General features: G+C 37.7%; 2 protein-coding genes across 23 annotated transcripts in view; one reads left to right on the top strand and one right to left on the bottom strand.

Annotated features, from left to right (window-relative positions):
• The window catches only part of Synj (synaptojanin), a 566,615-nt gene that overhangs the window by 194,528 nt on the left and 344,344 nt on the right, over positions 1-27,743 (top strand). The gene's annotated exons all lie outside the window — the stretch shown is intronic.
• The window catches only part of Prosap (prosap), a 163,285-nt gene that overhangs the window by 129,736 nt on the left and 5,806 nt on the right, over positions 1-27,743 (bottom strand). For 13 of the 19 annotated variants that reach the window (XM_067770872.1, XM_067770866.1, XM_067770863.1 and 10 more), the window contains one exon: positions 27,194-27,487. The gene's annotated coding sequence lies outside the window, so the exon portion shown is untranslated. The remainder of the gene's footprint in view (positions 1-27,193; positions 27,488-27,743) is intronic. The other 6 variants (XM_067770875.1, XM_067770869.1, XM_067770867.1 and 3 more) reach the window with 2 other exon arrangements.

The following is a 27,743-nucleotide window of genomic DNA, read 5'->3' on the forward strand; positions in this document are numbered from 1 at the left end:
ACCTAAAAGTAATCCTTTGCTCAGGCTTTGGTTTGACAGGTGAGTTCATGGTTTACGTACGGCTGTACAAAGTTTGTGGAACGCTGAACGAAGCAAAAAGTTGAGATATTTTTGACATATGACGGTCTTATCCGTCATGCGGATATCAACGTCATGATCGAGTATTTTTTTGGACGTTCTATGTAGGTATGCTTCATATTTCACTTTAAAAAAACAAAAAATTAGAATATTTTTGTTGTGGTCCAACAGATGTCAAAGAAAACTAGCAGTTTCAATAGGGTTGGACCATAGGGATGTTGCTTTTGTTTTTTTTCTGGGATTTGGGATTAATGGCAGGGTTCTATGACCATAGCGTCAGGTACAAAATCAAAATGGTCTTTGTACATTGTCGTTTCATTTCACATGTTCCTCCGTTATTCACAATAGCTCCATTATTTAATATTTAAATTCCGTTATTTCTCGAAATGTTAATGTTTTTGGTTTTTAAATGGCACCACGCCAGGCACAAAATAAGCAATATAAAATAAAGCTATTTCTCACACTGATTCCTGTTAGGAGTGCAAAAATCACACCCTGACTCCAGGTCAGGGAGGCATTGCATCTCCCAACTCCGCCAAAACGCCAGAAGGGAGCACAAAGCCAACCTTGAGGCCTATTTAAATTTTCAGCTCAACCAAAAAAGCCCGACAAATTTCAGTTGAGCAGAGGATGACACTGCACGGCCACTCCGACGAATTGGTTGGACCATAGCGATGTTGCTTTTATAGGCATGGAGTCCACATTACCATTGAAAAGATGGTTAGTGTCATGAAGAGAGTACACATCGCATGCAGGACTTACATTGCATGCGTCGGAGTTGATTCTGGACAAGTAAGAGTTTTACCTGTTACAGTATCTAAAATGAAGTTGGGGCCAGAGTGACTCGTGTCTCCCTTTGAAGGCTGCTTTCTTCTTTTGCAAGGGTTGAATAATGTATAGACACCGTAGTTTACCGGTCGCGACCTATAAAAATTGTTACCCCATTCTGTGTGGATTGAACTAAGGATCGCCTTATGCTGATCTTCATCAAAAGGCTGCGTAGGCAGGGCTAGATCAAGCAGTTGTTTGCTGGGATTTCCCGGTTTGTGACAATTCAGCAAAAACTGTCTGTTCAGTATTTTCTTATGCTCTTTTATGTTTAACTCTTTCCAGTGTGTTTTTTTCAGGCCTGGCGACGAGTAGAACATGAGCGGCTGGCCAATTGCTTTGTAAGTTGTTAGCAGCGCTTCTTTAAGGCATGTACCTTGAAGGTGAGAGTGTTATCTACATTAAAGATCTTTGTATGACTGACAGTTGGTAGTGTAACTCCATCTAACGTAAAATGGCACAACGCCGAAACCCGTTTGTCTCCGTAAGAAATTTAATAAGAGATGACGAAAACTCGTTTTAGTAAAGATCAAGGAAACAGTTCTTGTGTTTCCTCCATTATCTACTTGAGTTAATTGTTGTTTAGTTTCTAATAATTACTTATTTTTGCAACTTATCAAATACCGTTTGTTCTCTCTTAATTCAAAACATAAATTTCAGCTGCAATACTAATCTCAAATCAAAAATAAAATTTTATGGACCTCAAGCAGCGAAAATGTTTGCAATCATTTCGTGCGAAACATCAAAAAGCAGCAGCATTTTGTGCTACATCTAAAAATAACTTTAAAAAGGTTGAATGTAAATGTTCTCTGTTGTAAGCTAATGCAACTGCAGTCCTTATGCGCTCGTGTAAATTAAATCAAATTCGAAACTTGGCGATTATCTATAGATATGCTTACATGATTGTTCAAATATGTATGAAGCAAGAGTAAAGAAAAGTGAACATTGCTGCAATATTTTTTCAATAAATACTCCATAACTTTCCGATAGTAAAGCGGTAACAAGTTGCTTACTTTTCGATAACAACCCGTTAATTTTTTGATAACTATTAGATAAATAGTCTATAACTTGCCAATAGTATATCGACCACATACCGATAACTAACTTTTTGCCAAGAAATCCTTAATTTTTTTTTTTATAAAAATCGATAATATTTTGATAAACAATCGATAATACGCCGATAACAAATCGATAAATGTTCGATAAATAACCGATAACTTTTCGATACTGAATAGATGTGTTTTCGATGAAATGTTGATAACTTTTTTGATAGAAAATCGATCATGTTTTGGTAACATATCGATGACTTAGCGATAAATAATGGATAATAATTCGACAACAAATCGATAGCTTTAAAATAAATAGTCGATAACTTGCCGATAGTAGATTGATAGCATACCGATAATTTTTTGATAACAAATCGATACTTTTTGATAAAAAATCAATAACACGCCGATACTAAATCATTAACCGCTCTATAACTTTTCGATACATAATCGATACATTTTTGATAAGTTTTCGATAATAAATAGAAGTGTTTTTGATGAAATGTTGATAACTTTTTGAAAGAAAATCGATAACTAGTCGTTAACTTTTTGGTAACATATCGATAACTTGACGATAATAAGTTCACAACAAATCGGTGGATCGTCGATAAAAAATCAGCAACTCATTGATAACCTTTGTTATCGATAGCAAATTTAAAACTCTTCGATAAGATATCAATCCATAACTCGCCTACGACTCGCCTGTAACACACCTATAACAAGCAGATTCATCGATAACAAACCGTTTAAACATCGATATATCGACGAATTGATACCACGCCGTCAGGTTTCGATTCCGGCTTCGGTTTCAACTACGTTTTCCTTCAGGATTCCCCAATACCGTGATCAAAGTAATTTACACGTCAAATAGGATGTAGATAAAAGACGTCCGCGCATTAGCTCTCTATGGAGCAGAACAAACTTTAGTGTAGGTCCTTTAGACACCTAACAAACAAATAGATTTCGATAGAATGTCACAGAAAGTTAACACAGCATGCTTTGAGCTGTGAGGGCTTCGCTGTAGCTCATACCCAAAGCAAACGGTACCTCAATAGATAAACGTTCGTTCTTTAGACGGTCAATTTAGTCCCCAAATAGGGTACTTATATTATTCACAGCATTGGTCGAAAATCTAGCTAATCGTCATCATTGTTGAATATCAAATGCAAGTCTTCAAAGCTGGGCCAGAATTTAATGGCAAAAATGACACCGCTTATGCGTCCTCAATAAAATGAGAATGTGAAGCTTACTTGCGTCTAAGACATTCATTGGCTGAGGTAATGAGGGGAAAGGAAACTAGTTGGGATGACAGCTGCCGTCACATATTTTCACTGTCTATAAAACGTTTTGATATCGATTTTTACTTTACGTTTATGTATGTACCTAGTTATATACTCCGTACTGTGAGTGTATGCGTTTGTTAGAAATTAGTGGTAAAGGTTCTAGTAATTGCAAATATGCACACATACAATTAACCTAAGTTATTATATAACGGTAAATGAAATCACAGTTATTTTTAAATTGACATAGCAAACAAGGACTGAAGGACACTAAGGCAGTTAATAAACGTTTCCACACGCAGAAAATGTATGTAGTTGAGCGTTATTTCAATAGAAAATATAAAACAGATAATTAAATTGCAAGAAAGTAAAGTAAAAATAGCAGACTATTGCAACTTGCAGGTGTACAAGGCTCTTATGCTCGTAAATCGTAAGCAAATGCAACTTAATTAGTTTTGTATGTATTAAGGCTTTTATGAATTGGACAACAAAAAAAAAAAATAAAACATCAGTCAGCTGGAACGGTACACCTTAAGGGGTAATATCGGTCTGCAATTCAGTGACTGCTAACTTAAATCGCATTTGTAGATGTACAACAAAACCTAAGTCCATGCTATCTTATTAGAGGTGCCCTTGAAAGCTTCGTAAAGCAAAGCAAAGCTGTAGCCCTCGCCTACATTTAACAAACTCCTGTGCAACAGAATTATCCAGAATTATCGCAGCGGAGTAGGAACAGGCCACAATCGAGAGAAAGATATGTGGTGGCACGCCACAATAGGGTGTTTTATATAATTTACTTGTTGTGGTAGTAAGCCAGCTTCTGGTGGAGCTAGAAGCCAGTGGCTGCCGAGTAGTGGCTTATGCGGATGACCTGGCAATCATTGGAAGAGTTAAATTTCTAGACATCTTGTGCGATATTTTGCAGGTATAACAGGATTCGGTGAATAAGTTAGCTGAGTCGACTAGCAATCAACACTGGATAAACGGAGCTGGTTCTTGTTACAAAGACATATAAGATATCCGTTTGCAGAACACCCACGATTGGGGGAACATGGTTTGAACTTTCTGATTGGGATTGGTATCTGAGGGATTATTTTGGACAGGAAATTGTCCTGAGGAGCAAATGTGGAGGATAGTGCTTGGAAAACCTCGGTTGCCTGGTACCGCTGCAGAGGGCTCATGGTAAGAGCTGGGGACTCTAGCCAGGGGCTTTATGAAATAGTAGCCAAGCGGATCTTTTTCTATGTTTACCAAAATGTTGGTGTCAGTACGACGATAGCGCAGGTTGTTATTAGCGGCGCTCTCAGAACAAACCTTACGTTGGCATTGAATGTCATGCTCAATATACTTACATACCGGGCTACGGGCTTTCTCAACTAGGGCATTCTAGCATTCTTACCAACCCTGACTTCATCCCAGCTAAAGTAGGCTATTGTGTGCCAACAAATGCGCTCTGTGCAAAGCTTCAGAACAGTCATCACCTCGAGACAGGGGTGGGGGAAGGGATTAATATCCTTTTGGTCACAAGTGTGTTGCAAGCGGTCTGCTGAAATTATTGGGTTCACCAAGGCTCACATGTATATTGTGATTAGCGTAAGTGTTTTGGTAACGGCTTGCTAGAATCTACGAAGGTATTATCCAGGGTCGAGATCGGCCTTAACTCGAAGCTACATCGTTGTCACGGAACGGTTCAACCTAACTTAACCTATCTTTTGACTCAAAAGTAGCCTATGATTGAAATTTGCTAACAAAAGGTTTCTATGATTTGGGCATATAATCGGACAAATTGACACCTGGCGGGAAAATAGGATTTGAGGAAAAATAAACATAGAGAGGTGAAACGAAGAGAACATCACTAAATAAATGAACAACAACAAAAACATTAAAGCGAGCTACATAAACACATTAATCGTCATCTAAACACATGCATACAAGGCAACGAAGAGTACTCATAAACCATGTAATCATCAACCGAAGTAGTACTCACATATACACACGCATATGGCTATGCGAGAGGCGATAAATCAGGCATCGACAAAATCAAAATGCAGATGTGTTAGTGAGAGCGCTATAGTCACGCACATCACTTGATGCATCGGTTTACGTAGTTCATTCGCTTATTAGCAAGCAACAGACAAAACCGTTTGTTATTATATTTTTAATGCGAACAATGGCAAGCGAAAGGTTTATAAAATTAAATATGATTATATTTGCGCAAAAGGGTTGGTCAACATTAAATATTTTTCGCTTGTGCGCATTGAAAATACTAACAAACGATCTTTGCTTGTTGCTTGCTAATAACATTCGTCAACATAGCTAGCGACGAACACAATCGATGTTACTGCGCCAAATGCTCAGCGACAACTAAACTAAAGATAATAAGAATACGTGTGAATTGAGTGTGCACAATTGTGCCACTATTTGCCGATGTCTGCTATAAATACACATGGATATAGCTGGTAACCAGGTAGTAGATTCTAGCAGGAGAAACGTATAGACATTTGGAGAAATATGCGGACAAGGCAACGGAGAGTATAAAAGCAGCACAAGCTGAGTAGTCAACAATCAGTTTTGATTTAAGCACGCTATTGTTTGTGAAGTATAAGTGTTATTGTGAAGTACTTTCAAAGTAGTCTAATAAAGACCATTTTGCATTATTGAATATTGGAGTTATTTTTACAACAGTTTAGCGATTCGAACGTTAGCAGAAGGTTTGGAATAAGCGGAATTTCACTAAATTCGTTACAATGTTATATTTGTATCTTTCGATTTATTCGTTCACACAATCGTATACCCAGCCTGAGCGACTATAATTAGCCTGCTAAAATTTGGGTGCTTTTTTATCGCTGTTAGTGTATTTTCTTGCCTCAAGCTCGCTAGTTGAAATATGAATGATTATTAAGTTAAGTTATTCAGTTTTAACTTAGATTCTGATTTACAAAGCAGTTGCCGAACCAATTTCATCATTTCACATTTGTATATCTATCCATCTATCTGTTATATACATATGTACATACATATATACACAGTTTTTACGTCTCCCAACCAGAGAACTTGTAATGATCCCAACGATTTTTTTTTATACTCAGCTGAGCAGAGATCACAGAGTATATTTACTTTGTTCGCATAACGGTAATCCGTAACGGCATAAACTAATCGAGATAGATATAAACTTCTATATATCAAAATGATCTGGGTGAAAAAAGAAATTCATTTAGCCATGTCCGTCCGTCTGTAAACACGATAACTTGAGTAAATGTTGAGTTATCTTGATGAAATTTGGTATGTAGATTCCTGGGCGCTCATCTCAGATCATTATTTAAAATAAACAAAATTGGACTACAACCACGCCCACTTTTTCGATATCGAAAATTTCGAAATACCGAAAAAGTGCGATAATTCATTACCAAAGACGGATAAAGCGAGGAAAGTTGGTAGGTACGTTGACCTTATGACGCAAAATATAAAATTAGAAAAATTTTAGACAATGGGCGTGGCACCGCCCACTTTTAAAAGAAGGTAATTTAAAAGTTTTGCAAGCTGTAATTTGGCAGTCGTTGTAGATATCATGATGAAATTTGGTAGGCACGTTACTCCTATTACTATATGTGTGCTAAATAAAAATTAGCGAAATCGGATGACGAACACGCCCACTTTTAAAAAAAAAAAAAATTTTAAGTCAAATTTTAACAAAAAATCTAATATCTTTACAGTAGAAAAGTAAATTATGTCAACATTCGACTCCAGTAATGATATGGTGCAACAAAATACAAAGATAAAAGAAAATTTCAAAATGGGCGTAACTTCGCCCTTTTTCATTTAATTCGTCTAGAATACTTTTAATGCCATAAGTCGAACAAAAATTTACAAATCCTTGTGAAATTTGGTAGGGACATAGATTCTATGACGATAACTGTTTTCTGTGAAAATGGGCGAAATCGGTTCAAGCCGCGCCCAGTTTTTATACACAGTCGACCGTCTGTCCTTCCGCTCGGCCGTTAACACGATAACTTGCGCAACAAACGACATATCTTAACTAAACTTAGTTCACGTACTTATCTGAAGTCACTTTATCTTGGTATAAAATATGGCCGAAATCCGACTATGACCACGCACACTTTTCCGATATCGAAAATTACGAAAAATGAAAAAAAATGCCATAATTCTGTACCAAATATGAAAAAAGAGATGAAACATGGTAATTGGATTGGTTTATTGACGCAAAATATAACCTTAGAAAAAACTTTGTAAAATAGGTGTGCACCTACCATATTAAGTAGAAGAAAATGAAAAAGTTCTGCAGGGCGAAATCAAAAGCCCTTGGAATCTTGGCAGGAATACTGTTCGTGGTATGACATATATAAATAAATTAGCGGTACCCGACAGAAGATGTTGTGGGTCACCCTGGTCCACATTTTGTTCGATATCTCGAAAACGCCTTCACATATACAACTAAGGGATACTCCCTTTTAAAACCCTCATTAATACTTTTAATTTGATACCCATATCGTACAAACACATTCTAGAGTCACCCCTGGTCCACCCTTATTGCGATATCTCGAAAAGGCGTCCACCTATAGAACTAAGGCCCACTACGTTTTAAATAATCATTAACACCTTTCATTTGATGCACATGTCATACAAACACATTCCAGGGTTACCCTAGGTTCATTTTGCTAAATGGTGATTTACCCTTATTTTGTCTCCAAAGCTCTCAGCTGAGTATGTAATGTTCGGTTACACCTGAACTTAGCTTTCCTTACTTGTTTATTATAAACAATATCTGCTGAACAGTGCAGAGGCAGCTCAACAACAAAATGGTTTCGTAAGAATTGATTTGCGACTTAGATACGAAAATAGAATGAACACATGTGCTTGATTTGCTGACTTTGAACGTAAACTTTGATATGAGAAGACATTTAAGCAGCAAGATGCATACGTAGCTACATCATAGTTGTGTATGTACAAATGCATGCATGCATGTGTGCACCTGTGGAAGCAATGCAGATTTCTGCGCTAAATCAACGTTTCGGTCAGAGATTTAAGAAACCAGCTGAAACTCTTCCGAAATATGTTGGAGATATTTGCTTAGTACAAAAAATTCAAAACAGAAATACATCGAAGCATAGCATTCAATAGGGGGATTCGCTTTGTCATGTAATGTGCACGTTTTGTTTATATCCTATGCAATACTACGGGAGCACCACACCCCATAGCGGAGTTATAGCAGGCATCAATAAAAGTGTTAAAATATTGGCATACAAATTAACAAAATGTCAGGAAAAATAATGAAAAACAATTGTTAATGTTTGTCTTTAGTTAAATGAAAGGATTGAGAGGAATACCGTTGAAGCAAGATTTCCTTTTGGTTTCCTACAATTCGTTGCACGAAAAGATTAGATTTAAGTTTGAGCATAAAATAAATTGCACGGATTGAATAAGATGTTTGCGTGTATTTAGTTGTTGTGACTTTACATTCCATGCATTCCATGCAATACTTGCACCATTTGCAAGACAAAGCGAATTCCCCTAATGTATTCCTCTCTCGTATGTATACTCATATACACGGGTACATTTACTCAGAAAACCAGTTGTTAAGGGTTTCCCTTCATAAGTTATTGCAGAATAGCTTTTACCGAAGACCAGTGACAACTGCGCAGCGCTGCACTGAGAGTTCTTACGGCGCTCCGTCTCAAGAAGCGAGTTGGCAAAGTTTTAAGCAAATGAAATATACCCCCACAAGTGAAAAGTCAATACAGTATTTGTAATGTGTTTCAAGAGATCTTTTTCAGTTAAAATCATTTAATACAAACAAGAATTAACGAAATAATCGAGATTGTAAAGTAGCCTGGGTCGATTTGTATGGACGAAAGTTAACCGATATTGCGCCATCGCTTTTTCGATAGGATTTGGGCTCAGGAAAAAAAGTTCCACTACGCATGCCCAAAAAAATAATTTTCGAGCCTGCGAAATTTTTTTTTGTTTTTTTTTTTTTTTTTGATTTTTAAGGTTTTATCATGACCCTATACCCTGTCCGACCCTATACCCTGTCCACTAAAAACGTGCGGCGATAACAGTGTTTTGCAAAAAAAGACAAAAAAAAAAAAAAAAAATATAAATAAAAACCTTAAAAATCAAACACAAAAAAAAAAAGTAAAAAACAAAAAACAAAATTTCGTCGAAAATTATTTTTTTGGGTATGCGTAGTGGAACTTTTTTTCCTGAGCCCAAATCCTATCGAAAAATCGATGGCGCGATTTCGGTTAATAAATCGACCCAGTCTATTGTAAAACCCCCTATCCAACTGCAGAGCAACCTCCTAAAGTGTTTCATACTCCTTCCTTTTTCTACTGTGTAGCCATCTACAGTCAGGGTAGTAGAAGCGTGACAGTCGTAACTTAAATCTTAAACTGATAACATTTTAAGTACTAAAAATATATATTGTCCGCTATTGATTTAATAGTTTGCACGATAGTTGAGTATAAACTATATTTTGAGCATTATTTTTACGCATGTTGTGTGGCTAATCAGCTTCAAATTATCAGAGTTCTCACTGATAACTGCTTGGACAACCCATTTTATTTAATCTTGGTTTTTTGGTTTAGGTTATTTGAGGTTGAAATGGCTGCCCGAGAGCACACCTAGATTAGTGACATTAGGCTCATTGTGATACCACGAAAAGACACCATTATTTCAACTTTTCGAACCATGTTGAAAACCTTATAAAGGCTACAAAGCCCTTGATGTTATACTCTACGATCTGTCACAGATTATCCAGAAAGTGAGCTTCGAGGAGCCGCTGTCTTGCGTCACATAGCGCCTGTCAGTTGCAGATGAGGTTAACCACAGTTGCATCCCTCACCCTCTTTACAACTCATGCAGCAGCGACAATAGGGCGCTCCTAATCTTTCTGCACTGCTGCAAGTGTGGCAGTCTTATCCCTACATATGGTGTAAATGTTTCCTTCGACGTCCGACACCCCGATGTTTGTAGCCATCTCAAGGAATTCTTGATCAGGAAGCATCTGCCTGGTCGTACCTTGCCTACCGAGTTTGTCTGCAATGCAGTTTGCCCCGATATCCCTGTGCTCCGGGATCCTTGTGAATGTTTACCATAAAGTTGCTTTCCACAACTGTTGTGGTCGCTAGGAGAAAGAAAATTTTATTTGTTTATTATGCTAGAGTGTCCTATGGTTTTATTGCTCCAATTGGACACATCTCTTAAACTCAAGATTTACGTTGCCGCTGCTCTGAAACCAGCTAGATTCGATGTCAGGATTTCAAAAATGATCTGAATAGCTTCGCTAGGTGTTGTTTTAAGAGCAACACTTATGCTGCTCATACAAGGTTTGTGTACTTTGCCCAACAAGTGTAGGTTTGGCACTTTGCTCAAAGCGGGCCACTATGTGACTATCCCATACAGCAGTATGGGTCGGAAAGCAGGTATAAATCCATCTGCATATATCGGAAATAAGTCCCCATTTTTTGCCAATGCCTCTTTTACACGTATATAATGCAATGTAAGCTTTTGGTGCTGGATGACGTTGTCGTTCCAGTTCCGCTTTTTGTCCGGAGTTTTGCCTAGGAATTCGGCCCTATGTGCCAAGCTTAGGCGCATATCGTTTAGTTCTGGTAAACTAAATGGTAATATTTTATATCGTTGTGTATATAAGACAAGCTCAACTTTATCGAAATTGACGCGGAGGCCGATAGAGAAACATCCCGCAATGCTACCTGCATCAGGTCGCAGAAAGTTTGAGAGAACTTGCCTCCGTAAGCAATAGCTAGGTTACCAGCATATGCCACAACCTTCTTGCTTTACTATCGGCTACAAATACAATACACTTTCGCGTCTGGAGTATGTCTAGTTTAATTCTTTATTTCAACGCCATTTTGTGCTTTCGAATACACGAAAATACGTGTTCACTAATGTGGACTATTGTCTTCTTTAGAACGTACAATTGACCAGTTCCTTCAAATAACTTCGAAGCGAGGCTTTTTGATACATTTTCTTCATCAAAACGGCATTCAAATAGGAGCTAAGCACAATAAACCTAGACTTATATTGTTTACGTGAAGAAGCCTCAACCAGCAGCTATTTCAGGCAGAACTATCAGCAATATATGAGGCTGCTCGATGGCTATTGTCTAAGAATCTCACGTCCATTGCAAATTACTTCGACCTTTCAGCAGCGATCAAAGCTCTGCGTGGTAGTAGGAGCACTTCCTTAAAGGTTGCAATAGATTGCCGACAGTCTCTGAACTAACTAGCCTCTCGATGCACAAAAATTGTGATGTGGTTTCACAGTGGTGAAACTTTGTTGCTAAAGAGCTAGCGCGGAAAGCTATTCAGCAGATAGTTGTTAACTTAGTTAAGGTGCATCGCTCCTCCTCTTCTCGTGTAAATACTTCCTTCTGTCTACATTTACCGAGAGTGCCAACGTCAAATCGGCAATGTATCCCACTTGTGAGGTATCTCGATAAACTTGGCCTTGCATAAATAAGAACTTAATATAGGTTCTTATCAATCTCAATCGTCTCTAATTAGATCCATTGAACGCGATATTAACGATACATTGTCTGATGGGAGTACACGGCGAACGCATTGGAATCCCAACGAATTACTTCTATCGACGCTGTAGAGATGAGGAGGATATTCAAAGTGTTGAGCATTTCCGCTGCAGATACCCGGACATGCACGAAATGTCTGAAAAAGCACTTCATGGGCTGTTTAGCAGGATAAATTGGTTCGACTTTTTATATGTTTAACGAAGGAAGCGCGTTAGCTTATTCAGTAGTGTCACAAAGGCTCAGCTGGCGGAAGTGTGTCCATGGCCTTGCTGGGGGCAGCCACTATAATCTAACCTTACCAAAGCCTCAGCCTGGAATCTGAACTGGGCACTAACCCTAGCAGTTCATTGGTAACGGCGTTTGTTTGTAAATTCCTAAAAATCGAGCTTTCGAACACGCCGATGCTACAATTTCTTAAACCACCTTAACATTAGAAAACTTTAAGTTTCACTTCGACACAAGGTTACCTTTTGAACTGGTGAAGATTTAGCTAGTTGCTCTTTGCTACAGTGACTTAGTTTTGTACGAGAAATTTCACTCAAAAGCTATTGGTTTATCTGCAGGGATATTGTTATAAACAACAGTACAAATACACGCACACATACACATACACATATTACATACATATTTACGTGTGCATGAACCTGCCAGCTGCGACCAGACGGAGTCATAAAAACGTTTGAAAAATAAATACCTGGAACACAAAATGACTACACATGCACTCACACATAAACATATGCATGTATTTACATAAGTATGACTGTTCATATAGATATTTGCTTAATTTGAAAAACCTGCCACACCGTTAAATATTTGACCAAGCAGTTTGGAATGTTTACGTTTCATGTATGAGATTATGTATATATGTACCAATGTAGGTAAAAGTGACTCTGCTTCTTTAAAAAAAATCAACTAAAATGCATAAACATATCTCACCGGCAACTAACATAGCTGAGCGAAACCAACTGTTTAAGCGCTGAATTTCTACCTGTTTTCATTTATTCGTGCAGCGCGTGACGAAAATGTTGAAGCGGAGCTCCACTTTGAACATAAACTCATAATCATTCACTATATTTCGATATTGAAGAAGTAACCGTGTGTATATTAGGGTGGGGAAAAAATATGGCAGTTTGTATTTTCTTGAATGGGCAACAGAGAAATTTTTGTTTTATTTCTAGCCACCTCTATCGTATACACACCAAATTTATTATGACGAATATTAGCATCACTAAGCTGTTAGTAAATAATCACGCAACAACAAAAACATGAAGCAGCCACTCTTATGTACGTGTACACATTAAAGCTAGCAATACTTATGTAGAAGGCGACGAAGAGCTATCTCACACACACAGATGTAGTCATCAGCGGAAGTAGTTACTCACACATCCACACGCATATGGCTATAAACTACAAATATATATGTACTTATATAGCTGGTAATCAACCAAGCATGAGCTACAACTGTTCGCGAAATTACTAAACTTTAGGAGAAATGGATGAACGAGGGAAGCGAGAGTATAAAAGCAGCGCAAACTGATTAATAACGAATCAGTTTTGATTTAACACGCTATTGGTTGTTAAGTATAAATAAAGACCAGTTCGTAATACTGAATATTGGAGTGATTTATTCAACAGTTTAGCGATTCCAACGTTAGCAGAAGGTTTGAAATAAGCGGAATTTCCCTGAATTCGTTACAATATATAGTTCTAAATATTAATGAGAAATATATCTACGCGGGCTTTTTGATGTGGCGGTAGCGAGCTCCTCCTACCACACCGAAGGTTCTGGGTTCAAGTGCCGGACAAAGCTGTAACGAAAATATAGACAAATTTTCTTCTAAGCGGATTCACCTGCTGGCAGTGATTTGGCAAACACTCCGACTGTATTTCTGCCATAAAAGGCTTCTCAGTGAAAATTCGTCTGCTTTGCAGATGTCGTTCGGAGTCGGCATACAACATGTATGTATAAAGCTCGCCCTGAATCACTTGGGAGATAAATCGCACAACGTTTTTTTTAATATCTACGCTGAATACAGCGCCATGAGCCGAATTTTTAGTTTTTAAAACAATTTTTCGCAAATCGCGATTTTTAGACTTAACAAACATTTGTAGTAGATCTTGTGACTTGTGTGGCAAAGTTGCACAATGGAGCACGCCCTAATGTACCTACATTCACTTATAAATTGATGTAAATAATTGAATGCGTTGTTAGCGCGTAATGGCTAACACATTTGTTGAAACTATTTTAAAACTTAAAAAAAGCAATAAAAAAAATTAAAAAAATGCTTTACCGTCGATTTCAGTTCTTCAAAAAATTAGAAAATAAGTAAAACGTTTATCTTTGAGATCTCCTAAACAGCATCGCTCTATTTCGTAGCCACGTTTTGACACGAAATTACCTTGAAAATAGTCATAAGCTCATATTGGACTTTGCTTCCGCAGCTTTTCCCTAACAATTACAAGTTGACAGAGTTTTTTTCTATATGCATCCGTGCTCTTTCCTTAATTCAAAATAAATATGCAAGTGTGTACGTATATATGTACGAGTATGAATGATACATATATGTATGTAGAGCAGCGCATACGAAAATAGCAGTGGTGATTTATATCAAATTTCGTCAATTTAATCTTTCTGCTTTTATTTTTGCTAATTTAAGAATAAATTCCCACACATTTTTGACATGAAACTGTGACAATCAATCTCAAAAACGTTTTCGAAAAAACTAGAAAATTTCGGAACTAGAGTTTTCGGAATTTTTTTGAGTATGCATCCCTATAACCATTTAAATTTTAGCTTAACAAAGTACAAGTTTCTCAAAATTCGTATTCATTTTTGAAATGAAACACCCTTCAGATAAAAATTGTCAGAAATCCATGCAAATTTCGAGAGACCTATAACTTGTACTTTGCAAGACTAGAATTGATAGGGCTAAAAAACTGCATACTAGAAAAAAAAAAATTCAAAATTTTCTCGAATTTTCGATTTTTTCGAAAATGTTTTTGAGTTTGGCTTGCATAGTTTCAGGTCAAACAAGTAAGGAAGGCTAAGTTCAGGTGTAACCGAACATGACATACTCAGCAGAGAGCTTTGGAGTCAAAATAAGGGAAAATCACCATGTAGGAAAATGAACCTATGTAGGGTAACCCTGGAATGTGTTTGTATGACATGGCTATCAAATGGAAGTTATTAAAGAGTTTTTTAAAAGGGGAGTGGGCCTTAGCTCTATAGGTGGACGCCTTTCCGGGAAATCGCCATAAAGGTGGACCAGGGGTGACTCTAGAATGCGTTTGTACGATATGGGTATCAAATTAAAGGTATTAATGAGGGTTTTAAAAGGGAGTGACCTTTAGTTGTATATGTAAAAGCATTTTCGAGATATCGACCAAAATGTGGACCAGGGTGACCCAGAACATCATCTGTCGGGTACCGCTAATTTATTTATATATGTAATACCACGAACAGTATTCCTGCCAAGATTGCAAGGGCTTTTGATTTCGCACTGCAGAACTTTTTCATTTTCTTCTACTTAATATGGTAGGTGTCACAACCATTTTACAAAGTTTTTTCTAAAGTTAAATTTCGCGTCAATAAACCAATCCAATTACCGTGTTCCATCCCTCTTTTCGTATTTGGTATAGAATTATGGCATTTTTTTAATTTTTCGTAATTTTCGAAATCGAAAAATTAGGCGTGGTCATAGTCCGATTTCGGCCATTTTTTATACCAATACAAAGTGAGTTCAGATAAGTACGTGAACTGAGTTTAGTAAAGATATATCGATTTTTGCTCAAGTTATCGTGTTAACGGCCGAGCGGAAGGACAGACGGCCGACTGTGTATAAAAACTGGGCGTGTTTTCAACCGATTCCGCCCTTTTTCACAGAAAACAGTTGTCGTCCTAGAATCTAAACCCCTACCAACTTTCACAAGGATTGGTAAATTTTTGTTCGACTGATGGCATTAAAAGTATCCTAGACAAATTAAATGAAAAAGGGCGGAGCCACGCCCATTTTGAAATTTTCTTTAATTTTTGTATTTTGTTGCACCATATCTTTACTGGAGTTGAATGTTGACATAATTTACTTATATACTGTAAAGATATAAACTTTTCTTTTAAAATTTGAATTTGAAAAAAAATTTTTTTAAAAAGTGGGCGTGGTCGTTCTCCGATTTTGCTAATTTTTATTAGGCATACATATGGTAATAGGAGTAACGTTCCTGCCAAATTTCATCATGATATCTTCAACGACTGCCAAATTACAGCTTGCAAAACTTTTAAATTACCTTCTTTTAAAAGTGGGCAGTGCCACGCCCATTGTCCAAAATTTTAGTAATTTTCTATTTTTCGTCATAAGTTCAACTCACCTACCAAGTTTAATCGCTTTGTCCGTCTTTGGTAATGAATTATCGCACTTTTTCAGTTTTTCGAAATTTTCGATATCGAAAAAGTGGGTGTGGTTATAGTCCGACATCGTTCATTTTAAATAGCGATCTGAGATGAGTGCCCATGAACCTACATACCAAATTTCATCAAGATACCTCAAAATTTACTCAAGTTATCGTGTTAACGGACAGACGGACGGACGGACATCGCTCAATCAAATTTTTTTTCGATGCTGATGATTTTGATATATGGAAGTCTTTATCTATCTCTATTCCTTTATAACTGTACAACCAACCGTTATCCAATCAAAGTTAATATACTCTGTGAGCTCTGCTCAACTGAGTATAAAAAAGTTGGAAGTATAATTGAAGAAATTACATGACAATTGCCATTTCTATTATCGTGTTCGCTGCTGTATATTTACATATGTATATTACAACCGTTAATTAAAGTAAAATTTTTAATTTTAAAACAATTTCTTAGCATAACAATTATTTTGTAAATGAAAAACGTACAATAGGTGAGGCAGTCGGCTGGTTGCTTGCTGTGCATCCCAGATACCAAACACCCGAGCCGAAGTAGCCCACGGGGCGCTATTTCGATGCACATTCTCCTGGAACCAATTGCTATTGTTTTAGTATGGATACATAGTCGGTGTTCCGTTCAAACCTATTGATGTGCACAATTAGCCCCCTAATATATCTTTTACAGAGCATTTAGCTATTTCCTGAAGTTACCGCAGCATATAACTGCGCATAATTATAAACCTAGAGTGAGTTAGGGCTGGGAATCCACACAGGTAGTGCGCGACTTCTTCTTTGCTGTCTTCCTCGCCGCAGCTCCTGTAAATGCTGTTGAAAGCGATTCCCATTCTCTCAGCATGCAGGCCAGTGTCTCCTTATTCTGGCAGTGAGCCTGAAATTTTATTTCCCTGACCTATTTACTACCTTCTCTGTTCTTCTTCAATCGCAATTCGGCCAATTTTGCTTGGTTATCTTGCAGCTGTTCGAGGAGTAACAGTTTCATACCGCTAACTCCTGGCATCTTTGATGTACATATGTTTCGTTTGATTGAATGTAAGTAGATTACGCATTTAACCGCCTCCGTGGCATTCAGCAGGGCCCCTGCCTTTGCAAGCTCGTCTGCCTCCTCGTTGCTCTCCACGTTTTTTTGACCAGGTGCAATATGAGGGTTATGTTAGCGAAAATAGCTGCAGCTTGAAGTGACCATGAGCACTGCTTGGCTATTTGAGTTAATGGCACACCCCGCGTTCCAAACCGAGTACTGCAACAGAAGCGTAAACATCCTCTCTATACCTGGAACTTCCGCTTGGAAGATACTAGCAAAGTTGGGAAGACGGACCGACAGCGACACCTTAAGTTGCTCACAGAACACATCCCTTCCCCCAACGCAGTCCATTTTAAAATCTTCAGTGTAGAGTAGAATTGCGGTCTTCCTTTGTACTCCGCAGCTTCACGTATTTGAAGGTCCAGAGGTAACTGGTCTAGGAGCACATTTAGTGTATCAGTTGGACACAACTTTAGTTTACCTGTTACCCCTCCGAAGACTGCCCGTTGTACTCTTTTCATCTTTTTAATATTATACTGGTTGTCCATAGTCGGTCACCATCGCATGCATAGATCCATAAGTTGGTATGGGTATGACGCCGGCCGTATATAGCCACAACAAAAGTTTGGGCTTAATACCCATCTACGGAAAGCTTTCGATTAATATTGATTTTTTGTCATTATTTGTTAGTCATGTAATTGCAAAACTCACTCTCGTATAGACTTGTTATTGTTGTAGAATTATACTTTATATGTAACAAAGTGTTAAACAATAAAATAGGACACGAACTCTGCTGGGGACACGTACAATTTTCGAAAACTGAAATTAATACACGTACATACATACATGTGTAATTGTATATACCCAAGTATCTATGGATGTGACTAATTCTAGTTTCATTCATCGAATTAGTTGCTTTCTGTACATAAACCGCACGTTCTGGCCTCAATTGTTGTTACATAAGTGGGTGGGGTTTTAGTGTGTTTAACACTTCGAAAACTTACTGAACTATGTCTAAGGTTAACATGATGGACTGGGTGGGTGAGGGCTCAGTTATCATGCGACTATCCTCGCACGTTATTTTATGGGTTTTTAAAGAAGCTTTTCTGCAAAAATCAACCGACCTTCATAAACGCCCTTTGCCGAATTTGTTGGTAAAAATATAATAGAAATTTGGAATTTATTGTTATTGGTATACGCGTGTATGTTTGTATATACATACATACAATATATGATCCATTCAGCTGATTGATTTATTAGCGCTCATTGAACCAATCGGTACGTGATAAAGTTATCAGCGTTGGTTGTGTGTTATCAAGTTTCGTAATCTATGAGATATGAAAATAATTTACGTTTCGCTGATTCCATGCGCAAATTCGACAAGTGCGCCTTAAAGACCACATCTTTGTTTATGTATTTACATATCTACTGCTGAGTGGAATAACAACCTGTCTCAAAAAACGTTTGAATAAAGTCCTACTCCAGAATTTGTTTCGAAAATGCCCTATCTCAAATTTTGTTTCAAAAATGCTCTATACCAGCTTAAATTCAATAAATTTTGAGATTAGCTGGGGTGTTTATGAAAATAATTCTGAGATAGAGCGTTTCGGAACAAATTTTGAAAGAGGACGTTGTTCAAGCGTTTTCGAAAAGGCAGCCCAAATGGGGTGATATTCCACTCAGAAGTCTCACTACTATGACAATGGTCTAAGTCATTTACAACTCATGGCATAGCACTAATAAGAATAGTATCTTTTGGCTTTTAGACTCATAACAAACAGGAGGCGAGGAGAGATACAAACAGATTACCACTGAACCGAAACGACATAAAACGATCTAGAAGACTTTCGCTATAAAAGGCACATACGTTTAAGAAAATAATAAAACAAGTTTTCTCTGTTGGCAAGTCTTAAATTTTTGTTTTAAACACAAAGTGGCAACAAAAAGCTTCTATGAAATTTTTCGAATGAAAGATTGATATGAAGACCATAGAATGCAAAATACTTACTAAGTATGCATCAAACGAAATTCCAACACCATTCTAACAGAAACTCGCTATGATCTCTACACTAGATGCAAAATATTTCACCATTTCTACAGAGTATTTGAAGGGTGTTTCAAAGATTCCGATTGCGAAAAAACCCAAAGTTAAAAAAAATGCATACCAAACAAGCTTGCGTTAGTCTCCGGAGATATTTCCCTATCTAAGGAGGATTCCTGTTTAGTTTGACTTTTTGAAGTATATATGGGGTATTCCATCCCATTTCGACCAATTATGAACCCGACCCCTTTAGAATTGGCTGAAAGTTTTTCTTCTTTTTCTAGCTTACGAAAGACGTTTTTCAGAATTTTTTCAAATTTTTTCATCCAACTCAAAAAAAGTTATGAATTAAAAAAAAAAACGGTGTTTTTTTCAAAATGCTATAACCTGTTCAAAAATTGATCGTTTGTTGGGATCTTTTTTTTTTTTTTTAATTTGTTTTTAAATGTACTATTCTATTCGGAAAAAATACAAAAACATTTTTAAAGTTTTTTTTTTCAATTAAATAAAAAAAAATAAAAAATTATCAGCCCACTCCGGGATTAGTGGCGATGATTGCAGAATTGATTGAAGTTTTTTATGAGAAAAAAAATTTTTTTTGTATTTTTTCCGAAAAGTACATTTAAAAACAATTTAAAAAAAAAAAAAAGATCCCAAACGGTCAATTTTTGAAAAAGTTATAGCATTTAGAAAAAAACACCGTTTTTTTTTTAATTCATAACTTTTTTTGAGTTGGATGAAAAACGTCTTTCGTAAGCTAGAAAAAGAAGAAAAACTTTCAGCCAATTCTAAAGGTGTCGGGTTCAAAATTGGCCGAAATGGGATGGAATACCCCATATATATACATATGTATGTATGGGCATAGGATAGGATAGGTTAGGTGGTAGCCGTCCTGATAAGGATAGCTCACTTGGACAACATGAAGGTCCGCTGTGATACCACATACACCAAAAAAATGTATGGGCGTAAAAGTGATATGAATTTATATAATAAATAATTATCAAAGAACGAATTATTCCTTGAAACATAGAAAAAGCAACAGTTAATTGGCAAAAGCAAGGGCGACTGGAATTCGCCATCAGCATACCAACCGCTATGCATGCTCGACACAGCCGTCAAATTTTTTGAAAGGCTCCTAACACCAGACACCGCAGAACAAGCTGGAGGATTAACACACAGGCAACATGGCTTCAGGCTCGGAAAATGCGCTTCAGGCACAATCAAAGATTTCCTTACAAGCGTAGAAATAGTTCGTACAGTAATGCCAAAACCAAACGAGTTGTTCTCCTTGCAACCTAAGGCATAGGAAACGTTTTCAACAGCGCGCGATTCCAAATACCATGCTACCTACAGGGCGTCATCAGAAGCTATCTTAGTTATGTTGTTGTTGTTGCTGTTGTAGCGATAAGGTTGCTCCCCGAAGGCTTTTGGGAGTGTCATCGATGTGATGGTCCTTTGCCGGATACAAATCCGGTACCATAGCACCATTAAGGTGCTAGCCCGACCATCTCGGGAACGATTTATGTGGCCACATTAAACCTTCAGGCCATTCCCTCCCTCCCTACCCCCAAATTCCATGAGGAGCTTGGGGTCGCCAGAGCCTCGTCTGTTAGTGAAACAGGATTCGCCGCGGATAGGTGAAGTTGACAGAAGACATTGCCACATTCGCTATCACCCGAAACACAGAAAAAGCACGCATACACCACAATGAGGTCATTGTACGTAAAAAGGAGTGGCTGGACTTGCCCAGACTTCAGTCAGCAGTGGAAAAAGTAGAGTTGATATTTCTAACGAAAAAAATACATCACGCTTTAAGTTGACTTTAAAATTTTCCTGGAAATATAACATCATGGACAGTAGTCAACTAAGTATTTAGGAGTAAGGCGAGGCACCCGACTAGCAAACTGGGCACAAATTCAACATGTGACTGAGAAGGCATATAAACATCTATCGATGCTAAGCAGGTTGATGGCAAACATCGGAAGATCAACAGAAAGCAAAAGGAAGCTGGTAACGGATGTACCGTAAGGCTCCGAACTGTTGGCAAACATACTTTGGAAAAATGACGACTGTATACTTCTGACTACTGAACAGCGAACAGCAGCTCTGAGAGTAACCTCCGCTTGTCGCACTGTATTAGGATCAGCCACAAGTAATAATGGAACAATTCCTATCGAGCTATTGTCGCATGAAATTCGTTACCTAGGAGTGCAGGGAAAATACGTTTAGATTTCAGAATAAAAAAAGGGCAAAGATTCTAAGTGGGTATCCGGCGATGCAGGGGCGAAAAATGCTGAGGAATGAGACGGCCAAATAATTTTTTATGTTTTACGAAGCTTTTTCTGAATTCTTAGTAGTTCTTCGGTGGATAGTCATTTGGGAAACCCGGAGTTACCAATTACTTCGAAATTTCAGATTTTTTTATTGATCCAGGTGTGCGATATATCAATACGTATAGAATTGGAAAATAATAAACTCTCTACATTTCCGCAGACAGGTAGCAAGGTGGAAAGGGAGTTGGTAGGAGCAATATCAGTGGCAGTGAGAGTGGGGAATTTTATGTCTTTGTATAGCATTGAGAAACATTTTTGCCAAATGCGAGAATTATAATTTTATGAAAATATACATATGTATATACTAAACAAATTAGAAACATGTAGTATTTTTAATATAAATCTACATCGGGGTATACAATGTTCTGCCCCACTCTAACATAACTTTTCATGCTTGCTACTTTGCTAGGTTTGCTGTGGAATTCATCGTTGAGAAATTTGTAACACAACATTGAGTGCAAAGTTCTGAAGTTTTGCTTTTATTATAAATTTTTTGCTGATTATCCCCGGGCTTTATATGTGAACATTTCAGTGATGGAATGCCAAAGAGGCTAGAGGCTAGAAAAAGGAATGCATGCAAACATATGAATGTGTATATAATATATAGTAAGCTCGCGATAATATGAACTAATTAAAACCAGGCCTTTTCATTTTTGCGAGATTGTTCACTTTATAACTTAAGAAAATTTAACATAAATAAATTTTGTTGTTTTTTCTTTAAATTCTCCTTTGCTTGCCTATCCCTCTGTCAGTCATGCAGCTACTAGCACCCAGTGGCGCTCAACCTCTTTAGCTGCCTCATATGCAACTCATTTGCATAGCTTGGCCTCAGTGACTAAGACCAGCGCAGAGACGTAAGCAACTTCCTATTATCTATCCGGATATTTGTATATGTCAGCTGTCGAAGTGGTGTAGTGGTAGCGTGCTCCGCCGGCCACACCGAATATCCTGGGTTCACTCCCCGGGCAAAACGACATCAATTTAGAAACAAGTTTTTTTCAATTAGAAAAAAAGCGGGTTTGCCCCTCGTCAGTGATTTGGCAAGCACTCTGAGTGTATTTCTGCCATGAAGAGCTTCTTACTGAAAACTCATCTGTCTTGTAGGAAAAAAAGAGCATATTGTGATACCTGCTACTCAAGATTCAATGGATCGAAAGTACTTGCCAACAAAGCAATAAGGCTAGATCTTTTTATACTCAGTTGAGCAGAGCTCACAGAGTATATTAAGTTTGATTGGATAACGGTTGGTTGTACATATATAAAGGAATCGAGATAGATATAGACTTCCATATATCAAAATAATCAAGATCCAAAAAAAATTTGATTGAGCCATGTCCGTCCGTCCGTCCGTCCGTCCGTCCGTTAACACGATAACTTGAGTAAATTTTGAGGTATGTTGATGAAATTTGGTATGTAGGTTCCTGAGCACTCATCTCAGATCGCTATTTAAAATGACCGATATCGGACAATAACCACGCCCACTTTTTCGATATCGAAAATTTCGAAAAACCGAAAAAATGCGATAATTCATTGCCAAAGGCGGTTAAAGCGATGAAACTTGGTAGATGGGTTGACGTTATGACGCAGAATAGAAAATTAGTAAGATTTTGGACAATGGGCGTGGCACCGCCCACTTTTACAAGAAGGTAATTTAAAAGTTTTGCAAGCTGTAATTTGGCAGTCGTTGAAGATATCATGATGAAATTTGGCAAGAACGTTACTACTATTACTATATATGTGCTAAATAAAAATTAGCAAAATTGGATAAAGAACACGCCCACTTTTTAAAAAAAATTTTTTTTAAATTCAAATTTTAACAAAAAATTTAATATCTTTACTGTATATAAGTAAATTAAGTCAAAATTCAACTCCAGTAATGATATGATGCAACAAAATACAAAAATAAAAGAAAATTTCAAAATGGGCGTGGCTCCGCCCATTTTCATTTAGTGTGTCTAGAATACTTTTAATGCCATAAGTCGAACAAAAATTTACCAATCCTTTTGAAATTTGGTAGGAGCATAGATTCTATGACGTTAACTGTTCTCTGTGAAAATGGGCGAAATCGGTGGAAGCCACGCCCAGTTTTTATACGCAGTCCACCGTCTGTCCTTCCGCTCGGCCGTTAACACAATAACTTGAACAAAAAGCGATATATCTTTACTAAACTTAGCCCACGTACTTATCTGAACTCACTTTATCTTGGTATAAAAAATGGCCGAAATCCGACCATAACCACGCCCACTTTATCGATATCGAAAATTACGAAAAATTAAAAAAATGCCATAATTCTATACCAAATACGAAAAAAGGGATGAAACATGGTAACTGGATTGGTTTATTGACGCAAAATATAACTTTGGAAAAAACTTTGTAAAATGGGTGTGACACCTACCATATTAAGTAGAAGAAAATGAAAAAGTTCTACAAGGCGAAATCAACAGCCCTTGGAATCTTGGAAGGAATACTGTTAGTGTTATTGAATATATAAATAAATTAGCAGTACCCGACAGATGATTTTCTGGATCACCTGATCCACATTTGGTCGATATCGCGAGAACGCCTTCACATATACATCTAAGGGCCACTCGCTTTTAAAACCATCATTAATACCTTTAATTTGATATCCATATCGTACAAACACATTCTAGAGTCAACCCTGGCCCACCCTAATGGCGATATCTCGAAAAGGCGTGCACCTATAGACCTAATGCCCACTCCCTCTTAAAATGCTCAGTAACACCTTTCGTTTGATACCCATATCGTAAAAACATTCTAGAGTCACCCCTGGCCCACCCTAATGGCGATATCTCGAAAAGGCGTCCACCTATAGACCTAATGTCCACTCCCTCTTAAAATGCTCAGTAACACCTTTCCTTTGATACCCATATCGTACAAACATTCTAGAGTCAACCCTGGCCCACCCTAATGGCGATATCTCGAAAAGGCGTTCACCTATAGACCTAATGCCCACTCCCTCTTAAAATGCTCAGTAACACCTTTCGTTTGATACCCATATCGTACAAACATTCTAGAGTCACCCTTGGTCAACCTTTATGGCGATATCTCGAAAAGGCGTCCACCTATAGAACTGAGGATTATTCCCTTTTAAAATACTCATTACCACCTTTCATTTGATACCCATATCGTACAAACACATTCTAGAGTCACCCTGGCCCACCCTAATGGCGATATCTTGAAAAGGCGCCCACCTATAGACCTAATGCCCACTTTCTCTTAAAATGATCAGTAACACCTTTCGTTTGATACCCATATCGTACAAACATTCTAGAGTCACCCCTGGCCCACCCTAATGGCGATATCTCGAAAAGGCGTCCACCTATAGACCTAGTGCCCACTCCCTCTTAAAATGCTCAGTAACACCTTTCGTTTGATACCCATATCGTATAAACATTCTAGAGTCACCCTTGGTCCACCTTTATGGCGATATCTCGAAAAGGCGTCCACCTATAGAACTAAGGATTACTCCCTTTTAAAATACTCATTACCACCTTTCATTTGATACCCATATCGTACAAACACATTCCAGAGTCATCCCTGGCCCACCCTAATGGCGATATCTCGAAAAGGCGTCCACATATGGACCTAATGCCCACTCCCTCTTAAAATGCTCAGTAACACCTTTCGTTTGATACCCATATCGTACAAACACATTCTGGAGTCACCCCTGGCCCACCCTAATGGCGACATTTCGAAAAGGCGTCCACCTATAGACCTAATGCCCACTCCCTCTTAAAACGCTCAGTAACACCTTTCATTTGATTCCCATATCGTACAACTAGAGACACCCCTGGTCCACCTTTATGGCGATATCTCGAAACGGCGTCCACCTAGGGAACTAAGGATCACTCCTTTTCAAAATACTCATTAACAGCTTTCATTTGATACCCATATCGTACAAACATATTCTAGAGTCACCCCTGGTCCACCTTTATGGGGATTTCTCGAAAAGGCGTTCACCTATAGAACTAAAGCCCATTCCCTTTTAAAATACTCATTATCACCTTTCATTTGATACCCATATCGTACAAACACATTCTAGAGTCAGCCCTGGTCCACCTTTATGGCGATATCCCTAAATGGCGTCCATCCATAGAACTATGGCCTACTCTCTCTTAAAATACTCTTTAATACCTTCCATTTGATACACATGTCATACAACCACATTCCAGGGTTACCCTAGGTTCATTTTCCTACATGGAGATTTTCCTTATTTTGTCTCCATAGCTCTCAACTGAGTATGTAATGTTCGGTTAAACCCGAACTTAGCCTTCCTTACTTGTTCCACTTGTCTTTCTCAGTTCAGCAGAGGTATCCCTCTTTCTCTGATACAGATTTCGATGGGTACACGGGTACACATTTGGCCCCTTAGCGAGGTGGATAACCCCGACAAGGTTATTGGTTCCTACAGAAACAGCAAATCTTACGAAATGGTATGAAATATTATTCTATGAGCCTTTTTGGTCTTTTAAACGAATATTTCATGATGTTAGTCCATGACTGAGTATCTGTATAATAACTTCTGGAGCAGCATGACGAGGTGGGGTCAAATTGTTAATTTGTGTTATGGTGCTTTGCAAAATCTAGGTTATTGGTTAATCATCTTATCTTCAATAGCACACTTTCTTTGCAGTCTTATACTGTTTTCACGATCTCATTTCACCTGCTAATGAAATCGTAAATTTTTTGCTTTCACACAGAAGTAACTGCTCGATTAGTATGAAGGATGAGACAGACAATCATGGCGGAACGATACAAGGTGGGAGCATGGTGACATACCTACAAACAAACAAAATTCCATGTAGTTGTAAATTCGATGGACAAATGTCAAAATCGAACTGCGCCGGTAGTTGATGTATCAAATCAAATAAATAAGGTTATAATCAGCTGTTCACACCAAAAACTAAAAAGCGGAAACGGAAGCGGAACGCTGCGAACAGAGTTGCATTGTGCTTTTGACTTCATTAGGCATTCTATTAGCTACTAATGAAATAATAATAGATTCGAGTTTTGTAGGGAAGATTGAGTTCAATAAGCGTCTTAATGTAGAAAACTGCCTTTATTATTCAATAAGCCGTCTGTGTGAAAATAGTATTAGTCTCACGTTACAACAGCACATCAATTTATACTGCACGGTGTTTATCTAGAAGACGCTCCTATAGCTCATTATTAAGCCTCCTTCAATACACGCGGTCGCATAACGGTATCATAGGGAAAATGCAATAAATCTTTCGGAGAACCTTTCTCCCGCATACTTGTTTGAAGGTACGGAGCCCAGATTAAAAAGCTATTGAAGTTCGTAAGACATTTTTTAACATTCATTTTTTTTATAGCTTTTAGAGTTTCAATGGAAACGAATAAATTATCATATTTTGGGGTGTTCATTTATTCGGATGTTCATACTATCGCGAGTCCACTGTACGTATGAGTGGACCTAGTACTTGCTTTAATATGCATCTTTATGAGAGTTCCATGTGTATGTTATATATCCTATAAGCTATATATAATACGATTGAGAATAGTAAAGCATAACTAGGATACTGACCTTTTCATCTATGTAGTTACAACAACACTGTTTCATCGGCTAAATATGCGGTATGTAGGTGTGTAGTTTCGTATGTATGCACGATGCACTTTGTTGCGTTTATATCAATGTTTTGTTGGTTTCCTGCTATTGTCACTGTCGGGTTTTATTAATACATTTGCATATAACTTTTGCGTTTATTTGGTTTGCTATTATTTTTTTTGTATGAATGTATGTATGCAATAATGTAAATATGTATTATGCGAATTCATCAGTTTCACAAATAAATTTTTCGCTGTGGCATCACTGCCAACGCTATTAGAACAAATAATACGTAAGTTTTGAATGCTGAACTCAGCACACCGGAATGGTAAGTGGAAAACTTCGTTTTATTTTATGGCTTTTGTGCTTTGTATTTGGGTATTTTATTTTTGGTTGTTGCCTTTGTGAAGCTCATGAGCGCAATGCCAAACACACACATATAAACACTCACACAGCAATAAAATTAACTTCGCGTGCTGTTAGTGTATTGAAACCGCACGTCGTGGGCGGCAAACGAAACGAAGGAATC

The sequence above is a fragment of the Eurosta solidaginis genome, chromosome 3 (genome assembly GCF_040869045.1).
Source record: "Eurosta solidaginis isolate ZX-2024a chromosome 3, ASM4086904v1, whole genome shotgun sequence".
In the NCBI taxonomy this organism is placed as follows: Eukaryota; Metazoa; Arthropoda; class Insecta; order Diptera; family Tephritidae; genus Eurosta; species Eurosta solidaginis.